The following is an 18161-nucleotide window of genomic DNA, read 5'->3' as shown; positions in this document are numbered from 1 at the left end:
TGGCAGATACCGCTAACCAAGGAAACAAAAATTTACACTCCTTTTATCACGCCCTTCCATCTGTGCGAGTATAACCGGCTCCCTTTCGGCTGGAAAAACTCGCCAGCGTGGTTCCAGAAGATTGTGAACGAAGTCCTGAAGCCTTTCGTAGGTATCTTTTGTAACGTGTACATAGACGATATTATCGTCTGCTCCAAAACAGCCGGTGAGCATCAGGAACACCTTTCTCAGGTATTAAATGCCTTGAGCTTGGCACTCCTCAAGTTTAATTTTAAGAAAAGGTAATTCTTTCGAAGAAAAGTTGTGTTTCTTGGAAGAGTCTTTGATGAGACTACCAAAAGCACGAAAAAAGAGTCCGTCGAGAGGATATCTCAACTGGTAAAACCATATGACGTCCACTCATTGCGTGTGTTTTGGGGATTAGCAGGATTTCAGACCTTTCATAAAAGACTTTGCCACAGTAACGAGATGCCTCACACGCCTAACGCAGAAAGAAGTACCATTTGAGTGCGTTGAGGAATGTGAGAGAGTCTACCGTGATCTGGTGCACAGAATCTCTTCTGATCCTTTCTACGCACACCAGATTTCACGTTACCCTTTGAACTGAATAGCAACGCCTCACACTATGGAACAGGTGCAGCTTCTACCCGAAATGTCCAGAAGCATCCGGCCGAGAAAAGCGACATGTAGCAGGCTACTACAGCTGCACCCTCAAGCCACCTGAAGTCAACTACACCACTATTGAAAAGGAAGCTCTTGCCGTCCTCAATGCAATTCAATACTTCCGTACGTACCTAGTAGGTTCGAAGTTTACTTTATTCACCGATCACCAGCCCCTCGCTCATCTCTTGAATATGACCCAACCTAAGCAACGTATCGCCAGATAGGTGAACTACTTGCAGCAGTTCAATTTCACCATCTCCCACAGGCCAGGACCTCTTTTGACTGATGGATATGCATTGTCTAAATTGATGATACAGGCCAAAAAAGAACAATCGGAAGAAATCAATGAAGGAAAATTGTGGAAAGGCACTGAACAATTGATTTTTATGGAAAGTCGCTATCAAGTCTCGCCAACGCTGGTTTCGAAGGTGATTTATTCGTACCACGGTAGCCCAGAATCAGAAGGACACGACAGATTTTGGCGCACCTTCAACAAGCTAGCCAAGAGATTTTCGTGTCCTCACATAAAAGATGTCAATCAATGCGTTTGTTCATGCCACATTTGTCAAGTCAACAAAGTGAAATATAAGCAGCCTACGGACGCCACGATAATACCTCTTGATAATGCCACTTGACGTTATACACCTGGATTTTGCCGAGCTAAATAAGAAAATAAAAGGAGTCCGAAAAAGGCAAGCTTTCCTTTTGGCCATAGATGAATGCACTAGGATGGTCGCGGCATGGCCAGGAACGCAAGATTGGAATAGTGTCATCGTCCTCCTCCAACGGGATGTGTTTATGACAGCCAGGACGATCGTATGTGACAACGGCCCAGCGTTCAAGAGGGAAAAACTAGCATGAGTGTCTCGAGACCCCAATATATCAATCAAGTTCTGTGCGCCATACCATCCCGCGGCGAATAGGCTTGCAGAGCGTCATGTACGAGATGTGAAACAATACATCAGGATTTATGATATTACATGTTGGATGGAAATGCTCTTTAGAAGCAGCTGTAACACATCACAATCGCTCCTACACCAGTGGCTTGGGATGCAGCCCGCAGTTCGCTTCTTCAGGAGAAACCTCTATTCTTCAGGCGGATCGTGAACTGGGGCTGTTAGAAAATCTCAAGATCGTCGAGGAGAGGAAACAAAAATCGCAAGAGGAAAGGTACCGTAAACGAATGGAAAAAAAATTGACTAGAGACATAGCTCAGATATCCCAGACATTTAAGTCACCGGCCTCGTTCTAGTTAGGAAAGGAGTAACAGAATACAGTGCCAAATTTTATGATTCTTACTCTGTTACAAAGACAGCCAATCCGAAAGGAATATTGAAGACTATGGTACATTGGTGAACAGAGTTCAGTTGACAGTGCTTCGATTGGAAACGTCTTCAAGTATTACACCAGGATAGGTTAGGACAGGAAACCTGGAAGGGTGAAGCGGTATGAGCCTTCGAATAGAAGATGAAGAAGCGCGGGAACCTGGAGACAGGAGAAGAGAAGTATGAAGCGAGAATAAAAGGGAGACGAGATGGACGCCTACGTTGGCGAGTCCCACCTATAAATTTTTACATGCACCGATCTGGTTTGGCAATATCCCCATTGCGCCATTTTTGCAATGCGTTAGAGACGACTGAGCACTACTTACTGGAATGCCGGTGTTTCTCCTCCATGAGGAAAATGACATTAGAAATTAAAGTGCGACAGCTTGGCCTGCCATTGAACACTCCGGTACTGCTGTCTTTCGGAGCGCCTGTGCTTGGGCACTCACACAGAAATGTGTGCTTCACCTTAGAAAAATGTATTATTGAATCAAACCGATTTCATTGATGACTGTATTATTCTTTTCATTCCTCCTCTATTGCCTCATTTATATATTATAGATAATTCTATTTATTTCCTCTTCATAGCATGACATTCTACTGAACCCTTTCGATTTTTCCTCGCCTAAATTCATGTAACAAAATTACAGATATTTACCTCCGTTTTCTTAACACATAAGCAAAGTCTGCCCGACTCTTGGCCAATCCCCGCGAGTGGGTAAGCGCCAAACTCATCAAAGACATCATCATCATCATCATCATCATCATCAGTACCGCAGCCATGCTTTACGTCTATTGGGTCCTTTAACTAGGAACGCTACATGTTTATATCGGCGAGTTGAAATTGTGTAGGACGACTGAAAGACCGTATGCATAACATCAGAAAGAATAACGTTCACTACAGCGCACTTGCAGAAGACGCGGCAACTTCTAGTCGTGAGGTTTACTGGGACTAGAAGAGGTGACTGTTGGGCTAGTTGGTCGTCCATATTTGAAGTAGTAGCTTAGCGCAAATAAAACCACGGACACAAGAAAGACAGACAAGGACAAGCGCTTGTCCTTGTCTGTCTTCCTTGTGTCCGTGGTTTCATATGCGCTAAGCTACTACTTCAATTACTGGGGCAAGGCAAGCATAATAGCAGAAGGAAGAAATTGGTGTTCCCGTGAGTATATCGCCACGCTTCTTATACAGACTACGAAAAAAAAAAAACTCTACGCAGGTATGATGGCAATATTCAACAACGGGCCTTAGCCGAGCAAGTGCTCTTCTTTGCTATCCTTATTATTCTCCATAAAAAGTTCTTTTCCTCCTCCTTCCTCCCCCTGCGCACGATAGGCCCTTCAGTCACGTACTAAAATGGAGATAAGCGTGCCTCTTGCAGGCACTTTTTTGTGAACCATGCTACGGTAAGGAAGCCGAAACATCTTGAAAGCCTTAAACCTTTTAGTTTTGGTCGACGTTTCTCTGTTTTACTATTTCATTATGATAAGGCTCTAAGTTCATTGTAGAAGTGTGTGGGGGTCTTTGCTGAGGGTAGATATGTAGCTTTCCAGGGGAATTCAAAGAATGCGTTTCAATGCAGTTCATCGGATTGAAACCATGTAAACGCCTTCATTCACCTTCAGTTATTTATTTTAATGAAGAAGATGGTTTGCTATGCAGAGAATCCACAGACGAGCTGACCTAAGAATTATTAACGTGCAGACAAACACATATATTTAGTAGCACAGCTCATACACAGACATAAAAAACATGAATTTATGGTAACCAATAAGCATGAACACTGCGCCATTCAATCAGTGCGTTATGCAGAAGTGCAGGTTGCATAAAACTAGAATGACTAATGCATGCAATATCTGTAAAAAAGCTATGATGTACTTATGCGAATTATTCCCATGGGGCATTTAGTGCGCTTAAGCTCCTGACAGTGTGGTAATTTCCCAGAGTTTCTTGTTTGATGAACCTAATTTATTGCTGACAAGAACGGGTATTGAAAAGGAACAGAACACAGGACCATATTGTGCCTTTTATTTTCATGTTCATGTTATTTATTGCGTAATGTTTATTTTTGCAACAAGTGCAGCAGTGAAAGTCTCTGTATTTTCGAAGTAGCCGAAATAACACTCGCAAGAAAACACCCGATTTACGATTTCTACGCTCCAACAAAACGCTTGCTCGTCATTGTAGAAGGCACCTGTGTGTAGCGAAATGGAAATAAATTTCAAATAGCAGTATGGCATTGCTGGTGGTTGGCGAGTGTGCACGAAATGATCTTCAAGGCGAGTTAACTGTTATACTGCTGTATCAACCAGTAACCAGACACTGCCACTATTGTTTTTTTGGTTGTCTTGTTGTTGAACTGCAGTACCATCTTGTTCACCAGCTTTCGCGCCCCCTTTTGGTTGGGTCATATCACCCGCTCCCCTGCGACGTGCTTTGCGCTGAGGCTAAATGATTTTCTACTGTTTGTAACCGTGCGAGCGAGCGATCGCCGTGACTGTGTGAAGGTTTCGTAGACACGAGAATCATTGTTGCCATCTCGTGGTCTCGTGGGTCCATTTGCTTGCAACATGCAACCTTTACTACATGTCGAAAGCACGGTGGTGTATTTTTGTCGACGAGCAGTATTGATTTTAACTGCTCACCCGATATGTACACCGACACCCCCTAGTCCCATCTCGAGGATTTTAGATACCGCCAGTGATGTCTATACTGACCATAATATTTACTCTAGCCCAAAAAATTAATCTCCGCACTATGCCGTCCCTGAAAATTTTGCCGCTAAAGTCCAGTACACCGCACAAGTTGCCATACCGGAGATGAGCGGGCCATGCATATAAATCACACCCGTGCGCACTCACCTTAGTACAGACGAGCGCCGTCATTGAGTAGCATTTCTTTACCTCGGACAACATTCCGCATTTCGTTCTCATATGCGATGCCAATCACGTAGAGGACCGTAACATTTTCGAGGAACCGCAATACTTGTCGCGGTAAATATATGAGACCTAAGGCGGGAGTATTGCAACATAAGATCAATGCAAAAATGTTGTGCCGCTTCAGTAGCAACGTCGCTAGCTGGTTGCGCTGCTGAGCTCGAGGACACGGGTTGTGTCCTGGCAGCGGCGACCTCATTTTTAGTGGGACGACTTGCAAAACGCTGCCGCGCTTGAATACGTGTGCAGTGTAAGAACCGCAGGCAGTCGAACTCCGTAGTTTTCCACTAGGACGTGGCTCACAATAAAATTGCGGTTATACCCGGGACGTTACACGGACGTTATAGGGAAGTTATACCCGATTATTTATTTCTCATTATGATGTATGTAAGAAAGAAAGTAATTCACTATAGCAATAACAGATTCACCCTGTAGGCACAGTACCACGCTGCTTTGCGCTTACGCTATGTCAGTAGAACGAGCACTCCGTTTCATGCGTTGCGCGGAGCTTGCGGGACCCGGATCCCGGTTCTGCACGGGCTACCTGATTACCCCACTTCGCGCGATTCCGGACGGTGGACGTGTGGATACGAGACGCCAGTTGGTACAACGCGGTCATGCAGACAACAACGGCACCGTGGAGCGGCGCTGCCGCGCTGGCGTGAGTAGTGCTGCTGTATATGGGAGCATATACAGGAACACAAGGCGTGAGAGCGCCGTATGCGGGGTAAAATTTCAACCAGCGGGTGTGCGCCTCTCGGATTTTTCCTTCACGCCGCCTAGGTTGCCTGCGGCACTGCACGCGTTCGCCCAGGTTTCGCACCGCGCGCGCGTGAGCCTGTGTGTGGACGGCTCATTCGAAGGACATGTGCACGATGCACACGCTTCATCTGCCTTTAAGAACATCTGTGCGGTTGACGACAGTTTTCGTGGCTGCAATGTGGCAAAAGGGCAGCGTCTACTTAGCTACATAGGAGTCGCGGAGCACTTAATCCGAAACGACTTCGCATGTGTCGCCGGAAAAGTCGTCAGCACAAACGATGCGTGTTGCCGAAAGCTATTGTTCCAGTTTCCCACAGAATTACTGCTACAAATTTGTGTTGTCTCTGTTGACGACCACGTACTTCTATCGGCACTTGCGGAAATATACAAAATATACCACCGCGTAGCGCAAATACAACGTGCATACACAGCTTTAACTAGTACATACGCTACAATACCGGATAGGGGCAGCAGCGTAAATAGTTTGGTAATTTCTTAACAGAGGTCAAGAGACGGATGTTTAAATCATTAGTAAGCATGTCTGCTTCAGCAATACCGGTGCGACCAAGACGCGAGCCTGTATCTTCGAGCAACTCGATTGATCGGTGCAGCGGTGATGCAGGAGGGAACTGCGGTCATGTTCAATGCATCGCACACATACTCAATTTCTCGGCACGCGTAAACCTACGACCACTGATAGCGCACGCAAGATAAGTTTCCATTGTTGGGCAGTGTACGCACAAATTAAACACGACAAAGAAGACAGCACAACGCTGGTTCAACAACTGAAATTTATTATTTGAAGAAAGGGATCGTATACCCAGTTATCATGAAATCCTTGTGGATTTTATGTAAAATCATCATATACTCACGAGCGATCATTGAACGGGATCTCTTCGTTTGTCAGTTGTTTAATGCATTGTTCAGTGCATCCGCGCTAATCCATGTCTGTCGTCTGGCTTTTTGGTGCCATTTTCTTAGGAATTGTTAGGACTACACTGGTGGTATTAACCTTATCGCGTTTACATTGCTGTTGTGGCAGTTAGCAACACAACATCAATTTTCAGCCTTCCGATGAGGCGCCATCGCAAACAAGAGACGTTTCGCACGCAGCGCGAGTTAAGCGAGAGCGCGACCTTGAAGGGAAGCAATGGAAACCTACACCGTGCGAGGTGAAATCTTCCGCCAGGGGAGAAACGAGCGCTGGCGCCTACGATGAAACTTGACGTGCAGTCGTGAGAGCGCGTGGCGATGTTGTCTGGAAGAGTCGTCTTAGGTAGAGCGCTGGGGACGGACGTGTCGGAGTGGCGTGCCTAAGGGACGTGAGTGCCTACCGTTCATTCTAGCATTATAATTCTACCGCCAGTCCGAACCTTTGAGCGATGAAGGACGCCTCAGTAAACATTCACAAACTTATGCATTCTTAGAAAGCGCCTGAACTGTTGAACGTTTGCTTGACTTTTTCTATTGATATGCTTCTCGATTGTTCGCTTAAATCGTATCGATATCGTCACCTTCATGATTGCTCAATGCATTGCGCAAGATTGGGTCAGAGCAAAAAATACTAAAGCCCCTTTGTACTTCATATCTTCAATATTCTGAAATATTTTTACGTTACAAAGGCCTCTTATTTATTTATTCGCTAATTTCTTTGTTTGATCTCTGCCAGAAGAGCTCACGTGTCACTTCAATGGCTGTGCAGATATCTTGTGACTCACACGCAATACGTGCCGAATATACCCGTGAACGCTACAACGAGCAACCCAGCAAATTGTCCAGCATTTTCAGGAGGACAGACTGTTTTATAGTGCAATATAGTTATGGTAGATTAGCGCAAACCGCTCAGCCAGTGTTTCACAATTGTTTTGACCAGTAGCTACCTTGACGACATTCAAGACGATGAGTCTGTGGAACATGTAACTTAGTGTGTGACAGTGTTACTACTATGATCCGGCGTCTTCATGCCAGACAAGCCAAAATCAGCGTGCAAGAATAACAGCACCGTCTGAACGCCGCCTCCCATCACATGCTGCTCTGTTACATCCGTGAGGCCGCTTTGCACTTCCTGCTGTGAGAGATGAGAGTGGCGGCATTTTCAATCTGTCCTCACGGAGGCCTTCAGTTTATCGCAGCAATAAAAAGAAAAACAATTCTTACTACTACTGAATTGCCTTGCAACTGAAATAATACGTCGTGACGATTGCAAACTGGTTTGGTGCACTTTGAAGGATCATGTGCGTAAAACGTTTTCCTCAGCTTCACCTTATCGTAAAGCTTCTTAAGTGTCCTACTCAGCGTGAAAAGCGTCGAAAGGAAACTGGGAACAATGCCCTATTCAGGTGCGAAATTCCGTATAGAAAACTAACGACTAAGCAAATGACGGGTTTCTACATCTTCGCAAGCTAGGTTTTCAGCTCACAATGTTTAGGACGAAAGAGAGATTCCTTTTTTTTCGTGGGGAATGCACAAGCATGCAGGATTTCTAATGTTGCACTTTACAAACCCATTGGCTATAGCGTACTCTATTTGCGCGAAGTCGCAGGTGTCATTCTTATTTGTGGATCCTGGTGCGTACGAAAAGCAAACTGGCGTACATTCGGAGATTTGGGTGCACACTAAAGTATTACCCCGCATGGTCAAACACGATACACAGGTATGGAGACGTGGGCAAGTTCGTATGACTGCTAATTTTCGCAAAGCGCGGAATGACAAGGCTTACTAAGATTTAAAAAGCAACAGGACAAGCACTTTTTCCGTGGTCTCTGTTGTCTTTGTGTACTGTCTTTTTCCACTGCTGTTAAAAAAAGCCGTCAGTTATTATGTCCAGCCTACACAATGGCATCACAGTACAAGAAGGGAGATGGAGAAGACTACAGACAGAGATATAGATCGCCGAACTCTATTATGCAACATACCCGGGTATACATCATAGTGATTGTGAATTCTGCACATACACACCGAACACCCAGTACCACATCGTTTTGCGGGGCGGGGAGGGGCGGTGGGGAGGTACAAACAACCCGAAGGCACCGCGAGTGCAGCCACCGCGTTTGATGTACCGCGTTTCACCGCCTAGCAAATGTTATCGCACAGCCCAGAACAAGCTTGCATGTATCGGAAGTTGCTCGAAAGTTATCGATGGTTCTATCCGCTGTCTGTGGTCATCGAACCTTATGCAATCTGATTTCATGGCGTGACAGGAATGATGTAGAACTTTCTGGAAGACGCGCAGGTCCCCGCAATTACTTTCGAAGCTTTGATGACTGATGTATAAATGCCGACGCGCTTGACCCGCTGATAAAATTTTCGACGATCACTGACTTTGTTCGCCGCCATCGTTGTTCTTCGAGTGTAGCTTGCTTTTAAGGGCACGAATTCGCCCAATAAAACACTAGTTTCGTCAATCAACGTTTCGCTATCTTCTTCACCGTCACTACTACCTGACATCTGGTGGAAGTGCACTATGTTCGTGTACCGAGCGCCCTCACAAAGCCGCAATCCAAGCCCGAAACCCGAATACAACGCCAACTTCGCCCAAGACCAGCGAGCTAGCGGCAGACTACAAGGACTGGCCCTGGAGCACAGACTTCTGCCTGATGCGAGCACGAAGATCGCGCCCAGCTCGACAACCACATTGGCAACCCCAGTATCCTCGTCGCGCTTCAACAACCCATGGAGCCCCCTACCTACCGTGGAGCTTAATCGGAGGATCGAGAAACCTGGCTCGAAAGATACGAAACGATCTCGGTCTTCGAAAACTGGACCTCTGAGGACAAGCTGCCTCACGTGTACTTCTCCTCGGAAGATACGGCGATGACATGGTTGGAGAACCATGAATCCACCCTTACAACGTTGGAGTTGTTCCGAAGTAACTTCCTGATAACCTTCACAAGCATTGTTGAGAAAGAAAGAGCAGAAGTTCTATTGGAAGCCCGTGTGCAGCTAGCGAAGGAGAACGTTGTCATATTTACGCAAGAAATATGCCGTCTATTCCGCCATGCCGACCCAGAAATGTCCGAGGAGAAGAAACTCCACCTACTCAAGCGTGGTATGAAGGAAGACTTTTTCGGCGGAATGATGCGAAGCCTACCAAAGACCGTCGACGAGTTTTTTTGCGAGGCCACAAGCATCGAGAAGACACTCGAAATGCGGAACCAGCAGCTCAACCGCCCCACAAGATCAACAGACTACGCCGGATTTCAATCCCTGGCAACCGACGGTCTGCGCGAGACTATCAGAGCCTTCGTGCGGGAAGAGCTGCAGAAGTTGCACACAAGGTCGCCGCCTCCAGTGGCCTCAATCGCCGATATTGTCAAAAAGGTTCAGCGATTGCTCGAACTTCCTGAGTTGCAACCACAATCAACGCAGCCCTAGCCAGAAGCGATGACCTAAGCCGCCGTCGCCCTCCGTCAAGGTCCCCCTCCACGACCGCACCAGGACCATTTAACGCCCAAATTCTGTCGTCCACCGCCATCACACCCACCCGTTGCCCAGCGCAGCTACGCTAGGAGAAGACAAACACTTGGCGTGCCCCTGACCACATCCCTCTCTACTACCGCTGCAGGGAAGCCGGCCCTGTGTACCGCCGATGCCCATACCGCGCCTTGGGACTGCGAGGGTTCGCGTCAACGCACCGCGCCCTCGGGAAAGTGAACGCCCTCGTTACATCGCAGTCTAGCTCGCCTCTACTCAGTGCAGCCCTCGGCGACAGTCCCATTCGCCGTCACCAGACCGCTACCTATCGCCCAGCCCGGGGCGATAGGTAGCCGACAAGACGCCGAAGAGAATATCTCGATAGCATGATATTGACACGCCGCCTTCATGACGAACCCTGGAAGCATAGAACGCACCGAACAAGGACCTGATGCTGTGACGTACCAGCCACACATCAAGGCGACGCAGCCACGATCCGACGCCGAGACCTAACTGCAACGTAAGACGAAGAACCACCGACCTCGACGTGCTTCTCAATGACCATGCAGTCACTGCCTCAGCGGAAGCAGGAGCCGACTACTCCGTGATGAGTGGACCTCTTGCCACCCACTTTAAGAAAATTATGCCTGCATGGAAAGACCCTCAAATCTGGGCCGCTGCAGGACATCTAATAACGCCTACTGGAATTTGCAGAGCAAGAATAACCGTTCATGACCATGCTTACGCTGCTACCTGCGTTATCCTCCAAAAATGTTCACGAGACGTCATTTTCGACATCCTGAACCAACACGGCGCAATCATCGACCTGATGTCGAAGTCGATAACGCTGCCGGATGATCAAGCGATACCGCCGGGGAGCTGTCATCGTCACCCCGCCTGGAGTGTACTCGAGGATCAAGTCAGCACTCCGCCCCACTCCAACATTGTTATTACTGTCGGCATCAAAATACCTGCAGACGTAGAAGGCGTCATCGAGGGCCACCAACGGCTACTGCTCGACCGTGAAATTTCCCTTGCAAAAGGGATAGCTCACCTGAACGGAGCAAAACGAAAGTGATGCTTACAAACTTCAGCCTGAAGTTGAAGCATATCAAGAAGGGCACAAAAATCGCATACATCGAGCAAATTCTGGAAACTAACAATACGTTTGTCCTTTCTCATTCTGTCGCATCTACCCCGACGACCGTAATTCCCGAACCAGACTTCGACATAAAGCGAAGTCTCCTCATGATTAAGCAGCAACAGCTCAGATATCTGCTCAGACGATACAAAGACTGCTTTTCGACGTCATCAAGGATTCGGCAGACACAAGTCGCCAAGCATCGCATAGTAACCGAAGTGTGCGCTCCACCATTCCGCCAGAGCGCCTACCGACTTTCGATGCGAGAACGTGAAGCTATAAGACACCAAGTTGACGAAATGATGTGCGCAACGACATCGTCCAGACGTCGCAAAGCGCGTCGGCATCTCCTGTTGTCTTGGTGAAGAAAAAGAACGGAAGCCTACGTTACTGCGTCGATTATGGCCGACTGAACAAGATCACGAAGAAGGACGTGTACCCCCTTCCATGGATAGACGACGCATGAGATCGGCTCTGCAACGCAAAATAATTTCTTGTAGATGGATCTGAAGTCTGGCTACTGGCAAATAGAAGTCGACGAGAGAGATCGCGAAAAGACCGCCTTCTTAACGCCAGACGGCCCATGCGAGTTCAAAGGCATGTCATTCGGACTGTGCTCGGCACTTGCAACGTTCCAGCGCGTCATGGACACCGTGTTGGCAGGACTGAAGTGGTAGACTGCCTTATTTACTTGAATGACGTCGTCGTCTTCGCCCTTAATTTTAACGATCATCTTAGGTAGCTTGCGACAGTACTAGAGGCCATCGAGTTATTAGGGCTTACTTTCAAACCGGAAAATTTGTTTTTCGCTTACGATGAGCTGCTGTTCTTTGGCCACGCCGTCAGCAAATCTGGAGTCCGCCCCGATCCGCACAAGACAGCTGTCATTGCAAAGTTCCCGCTCCCCATCGATAAGAAGGCAGTGCGTAGATTCCACGGCATGTGTGCATACTAGAGGTGCTCTGTCAGGAACATTTCACGCATCCATGAGGCGCTAACGCATCTAACTAAATGTGATGTCGAGCGTAAGTGGGAGACGCCGCAGGCCGAAGCATTTAAGAGCTCAAACGACGCATGCAGTCGCCTCCGGTACATGCGCACTTCGACGAGGACGCCGATACCCAAATCCAGACTGGCGCCACTACCCTAAGCCTTGGTGCCGCTCTAGTCCAAAGGAAAGACGGACTTGAATGGGTGATAGCTTACGCTAGCCAATCGCTGTCAAAAGCGGAAGGCGATTATTCTACGAGCGAAAAGGAATGCCTCACCATCGCGCGGGCTGCAGCAAAATTTCGCCCTTACCTATATGGCAGGCCGTTCAAAGTATTCAGCGATCATCACAGGTTATGTTGGCTAGCTAATTTAAAGGACCCTTTAGGACGGCTGGTGTGGTGTTGCCTCAGACAACAAGAATACGACATCACTGTAACCTACAAGTCCGGACGACAACACTTCGATACCGATTGCCTATCGCGCATCCTCAGTGACGCGCCGGCGCAAGATGACGAGGATGACGACACCTTCCTTGAAATAATAAGCGCGGAAGACTTCGCTTAACAACAGCGACCAGTCCCGGAGCTAAAAAGCCTCGTCGAGTATTTGGAAGTGCACACCGAAGTATTCCCTAGGGCATTTATGCGGGCATTGTCTTCGTTGTTGCTTCAAGACAACCTACCAGTAAAGAGCTTCTCACCAGTCTGCACCAACTACCTTCCTGTTGTTCCTTCAGCGCTGGGTCTAGAAGTACTGCAGGCCCTACTTCACGATCCGACCGCTGGGCATCTCGGGTTCCCCGGACGCTATCGAGTATACAGTAAAAGTATTACTGGCCGCTTCTGACCTCCGACGTCGGCCGCTACATCAAGACATGTCGAGACTGTCAGCGACGCAAGACACCAACGACAAAACCAGCGGGATTACTGCAGCTGATCGAGCCTCATTGCCGACCATTTCAGGAAGATTGTTCAGGCCCTTTCCGAAGTCAACATCCGGAAATAAGTGGATCGTCGTGGCGACGGACTATCTCACCCGCCTCGCTGAAACGAAAGCACTGCCAAAAGGCAGCGAAGCCTAAGTGGCGAAATTCGTCGAGAACATCCTGCTGCAACATGGCGCCCCAGATGTCCTCATTACCGACAGAGCAACGGCCTTTACAGTGGATCTCAGCCAAGCCATTCTGCAATCCAGCCAGACAAGCCACAGGAGGACAACTGCCTATCACTCGAAGACGAACGGTCCTGCGGAGCGCCTGAATAAGACTCGTGCCGACATGCTAGCAACGGATGTCGACGTCGATAATAGACCTGTGATGCCATCCTGCCTTACGTAACCTTCGCTTACAACACGGCAGTGCAAGAAACAACACAAATCACGTCGTTCGTGCTGATTTACGGCTGGAACGCGATGACGACTCTCGACGCCATGCTGCCACATGTCACCGACGAAGAAAACCTTGACGTCGTCACCTATTTCCAGGGCACTGAACACGCCCGACAGCTCGCGCACCTACGAATCAAGAGCAGCAGAGGCCGACAGCCGATACTACAACCTTCGACGATGCTACAAACCAAACCCAAACGCGACCGCGCTTGGGTTTGGATCCCAATACACCGACGAGGACTAAGCTACAAGCTTTTACGCTGCTATTTCGGACTGTACAAGATAATCCGATGCATTGACGCACTCGACTATGAGATTGTGCCAGACGGCGTTTCCCTATTACGTCGGCGCCACTCATGACCTGAATTAGTCCACCTTGTGCGCCTTCAGCAATTCTACCAGCGCTAATGAACTTTCGGACTTTGCGTAGCTCACCTTTGAACTTCCTTTTTTATTTCGGACTGTGTTGCTTTAGACTTTGTTTTCTTTTTGCCGTTCTCTTGTTACATTTGTTTATAAGTGTCTTTTTGTGTTTCGCTCTCTTAGGTTTGTGGCATCGGGACGATGCTTTTAAGTGGGGGGGGGGGAGGGGGGATTGACGCGTGTACTTCTTTGTCTTCATCGGCTGACGTACCGCGTTTCAGCGACTAACAAATGTTATCGCAAAGCGCAATATGCGCTTGGATGTCTCGGAAGTCTCTCGAAAGTTATTGATGATTTTATCCGCTGTCTCTTGTCACCGAAGCTTGTGTAATCTGGGGCGCTTAACGTAAAACTTTTCCAGACTTTTCCATTCCAGTTCTGCAATCAGACCTCCGCGACTGGTCAAAAGCTTTTATATCTGTTTTATGTCTGTTATATCTTTTATATCTGTTATATCAATCTGTTTCCCGTTGCCTTTGATTACCCCTACCTCATTCCTTTTTTGCACTTCCGAGCTGCGCTACAAGCCTAAAACAGTCATGACATACCAACTCGCCCAAACTGCCACGCTTTTGATACCACCCCCACTTCGCTTGTCTGTCGCGCGACGTCACGAAAACCGCGATAGCACCCCATCTGATACGACGTGTACACACTGATTATGCATGATTTGACCGAACAAAAGAAAAATTTTTATTTCTGATTCGACGCCTTTTCGACATTAGCCCTCGACCACTGGTCAAAAGTTTTCGGGCTGCACTCACTTCACCTGCCTGTCACGCGATGTCACAAAACCGCGAAAACAAGCCGCGTCAAAGTGACGTGTAATCGTTAAAGATACATTAATATGCCGAACGAAACTGAACTTTCTTCTGAATAGCTGCAAGCTGCCCCGTTCCGAAAGGAATAAAACATGGCGCTCACCGATCGCTCAGGCACTGGCTACTAGCACTCGCCGGAGAGCATTGGTTTATTTACGTATAAAAAAACTTTTTTGCGAGGCCATGTATCGTTTTCGAGCACTTTCGGCACGTTTACGAGCTCGTTCTGCCAATTCTCCTTTGCTGAAAATCAGTTTTAGCGACATTCTTAAGCTTCCGTTGCATGCCGCCGCGATTTTCGACCAGCCCTCGCAAGCTGAGTAAAGAAAGACGTACCAACCGCAGACGCCGGCACCACTCTATTCACCTAGTTAGTGATTTTCAGTGCACTAGCTCGGTTCCATCGAATCCTTCTCCGCTTGAACGTACTCCTCGCATATCGTGAGCCAATTAGATAAGACAAAACTCTCAGTGTAAGCAAGGTGATTCGTTTTTCAAGCAAGTAAAGTGACCTTCTATGAAGGAGGAGAGTGTTTTATTGGTTTGCCCTGACAACCCTGGGGGTCACCGCCCAACGCTTGCGTCGGCGGTTACGCAGATTAGACGTCAGAAGATTGGAATTTTACCTTATATTTACCTTTGATTGGAGTTTTACCTTATAGGGCCTCCAATTTCATCGCGCGACGTGAATGATGTTGAACTTTCTGGACGAAACGCAGGTTTATATATATATATATATATATATATATATATATACAATGAGAGAAAGTAGGAGAGGGTGTGCACGAGGTTTGCTCATGCGAAAGCAATCTTGCAGTAGTACGTGCTGCCTGGGATCGCTCTGCCGCCGCTACGCTGTCGGCATAGACGCCACGCCAACAACGGAAGCTTCAGTACTGTATGCCTGTATATAATTATTCAATTTCACCTTCTACTTGTGCTGTACATGTTCGTTCTTCGTAAGCTTCGCCACAAAGCTTGACACGGAGGGCTCCTGCCAAGGAGAGCGGGGCGGGCCAGCCCGCAGCGCGGATGGGAGGGGAGTCCGGTCAATGCTGCTTTAGCGGCCGCTGCACAGTAAACAGTGACGCGTTCTTTTATTGAATACGTTAGAGCAAGCTGATTTATCGTAAAATAGTTATTGGGGTTTATACAGTTCATGTTCATGACTGGGCGAAGCATGCTTAGAGCGGGTCCAGGTAGTGCCTACTCTAAAGTTCTCCTCCCTTGCCGATTGCCCGAATGCCAATGGAATAAAGAAGGCGGATAAATCTGCTATCTGTCATCGACAGACCCTGTTTTTCAGTGTGATATTATGAAACATTACAGTGCGTTGTGTTGCTAATATTTTCTGAAGCGTGTCGCTCAAATAGGACAGAAAAGAGTCTAAAATTCACGCTACAACTGTGAAGTGCATTTTAGGAACGTAGGTGTTTCGAAATGCTCTAATATAACCTAAGCTGATGTAAATCATTTACTTACACGTTTTTGTCTTTCTCTAATGTCCATGTAGTTGAAGAAAAACCGCGAATTTTCCATCAGGCTATAGAGGACCTTAGCTATACTATTGTATTTTTGATAGGGTGAATGACTTATCGAAGAATAGAGAACGAATAGTTGGTCTGTAATACATTATTCGTATTCCTGAATAAACTGTTCTGTAGTCACGAATATCAAAATCAACAATATCAACAACCGATTGTTGAAATCGGCTTACTGTTGTTTATCTGCTAAGTGCAGGAAATTATGCTTATCAACAGTAAAACAGCAACAAAGCTTTTGAAGCAATGCAGAAACAAAATCGGAAACACAAGCTTTGTTTTCAGTTTTGCGGGGGAAATATGGCACTGCTTCACACTCCTTGGATTAGATCTTGTACACAAACATAAATACCCAAGAATAAGACATCTTTTTGTCGCAATTGAACACACAAACAAAAGGAAGACACATAAAGACAACACGCGCGGCCGCCCGTGTCTTCCTTTTGTGTGTGCAATTGCGGCAAAGACATGTCTTTTAGCAAGCACTAACTTGGCCAACAAGCAGTTCTGTGGCAATATACCCAAGAATGCATGGACGTGGGAACTGCCGTCGCCGTAGTACAATTGGTATTGCAGCGCGTGCGTAATGCGGAGGTTGCGGGTACGGCTCTCACTGTCAGCAAGTTGTTTTTTTCTTGCATTTTGCTTGAGCTTGTCATTTTTACATTTATTCAAGACTTACAAAAATTTCCCCTATCCTTTCTTTTTCCTAATATTGGTTTCATAAGTCGGTTTCTTTGTTTGATATCGTTCTGACCAGCAAATACGTGGAAGCGTTCTTACAAAACCGCACCCTTTGGTACCCCGTCTTTTCGTCCAATACGGGACATCCGGCTATGTATAGTTGCACGAGCATCGAGTGACACTCTAGTTTCTTAAGCAGCACTTCCGGTCCACCTCCTGAGACGACTGGGGAGAAAGTTCAAAGTATGTTGGAAAAAATAGAAAAAATAGTACAGTACAAAATTCATGGGTTTTCTTATAGATGTATCAGAGCTTTAGTGAGAAGTTGCGGTATTGAAGTGTCTGCAAATAATGATAAGAACTAATTAAAAATAATTGATTACCACGCACAGAAGCGTATACGTTCGAGACTCGCCACGTGAACACGACTTTGGCGAAGTTCCTGAGAAACCCGGAAGTAGAATGCACAAGTAATGGCGTCACTAATTACGTCACATACAAGAGGGTGGCTTGACATTTAATCGGATACTTAATGGCAAACAGCTACTTCCCAGTTCGGTCCGTGCCTTGCGCTCGCCTAAAGTTAACACCAGTGTGGAGGTGCGAGTGCGACTGAGAGGCACCGAATTCAAAGATAAGGGTCGCGTACCATTTTTTTTTTTTTTGCTTCTCAACTGCCAATTAGTCTTTCTCGCAGTCCAGTCATGTTGCAGTTTTATCTTTTACGTTACAAGTAGGGTTATTTTCCTTGTAACATGCCCTCTGTCGTGCCAAGGGCACACAAATACATCATGCGCATTTTCTTTTCCGTTTCCATAACGTTTGCTTTTTCTTCAACTATTTGCTTTGCATTTCTGCAAATTTGGTCGCATAGCAGCCTGTCACTATTGGGAAGCTTGTTTGCCACTACGCTCTAACGGTGTCAAGCGGCTTTTCGTGCAGTCCTTGTCATGACGGTTGTAGTGACCTTGTTTTTAAAGCGACCCTAATTGTCCTTGATAGTTGACTGTCTATTCAATGCGAGAGCTTTCCTAATTATACCGAAATAGATATGCCTGCTGTAAACACGAGC

At 47.0% G+C, this 18161-nt stretch overlaps 1 protein-coding gene across 7 annotated transcripts in view; it reads left to right on the top strand.

The window, feature by feature from the left end:
* Nucleotides 1-18161, top strand: part of LOC135913299 (sulfotransferase ssu-1-like) — a 90177-nt gene that overhangs the window by 58917 nt on the left and 13099 nt on the right. Inside the window, exon 1 of one of the 7 annotated variants that reach the window (XM_065445882.2) lies at nucleotides 6897-7009. The exons of the other annotated variants lie outside the window; for them this stretch is intronic. The gene's annotated coding sequence lies outside the window, so the exon portion shown is untranslated. Of the gene's footprint in view, nucleotides 1-6896; nucleotides 7010-18161 lie in introns of those variants that run through there. 7 annotated transcript variants of the gene reach the window in all.

Source organism: Dermacentor albipictus, chromosome 7 (genome assembly GCF_038994185.2).
Source record: "Dermacentor albipictus isolate Rhodes 1998 colony chromosome 7, USDA_Dalb.pri_finalv2, whole genome shotgun sequence".
Taxonomy (NCBI): Eukaryota; Metazoa; Arthropoda; class Arachnida; order Ixodida; family Ixodidae; genus Dermacentor; species Dermacentor albipictus.
Note: the sequence above shows the minus strand (reverse complement) of the source record. Positions and strands in the feature narration are given on the sequence as shown.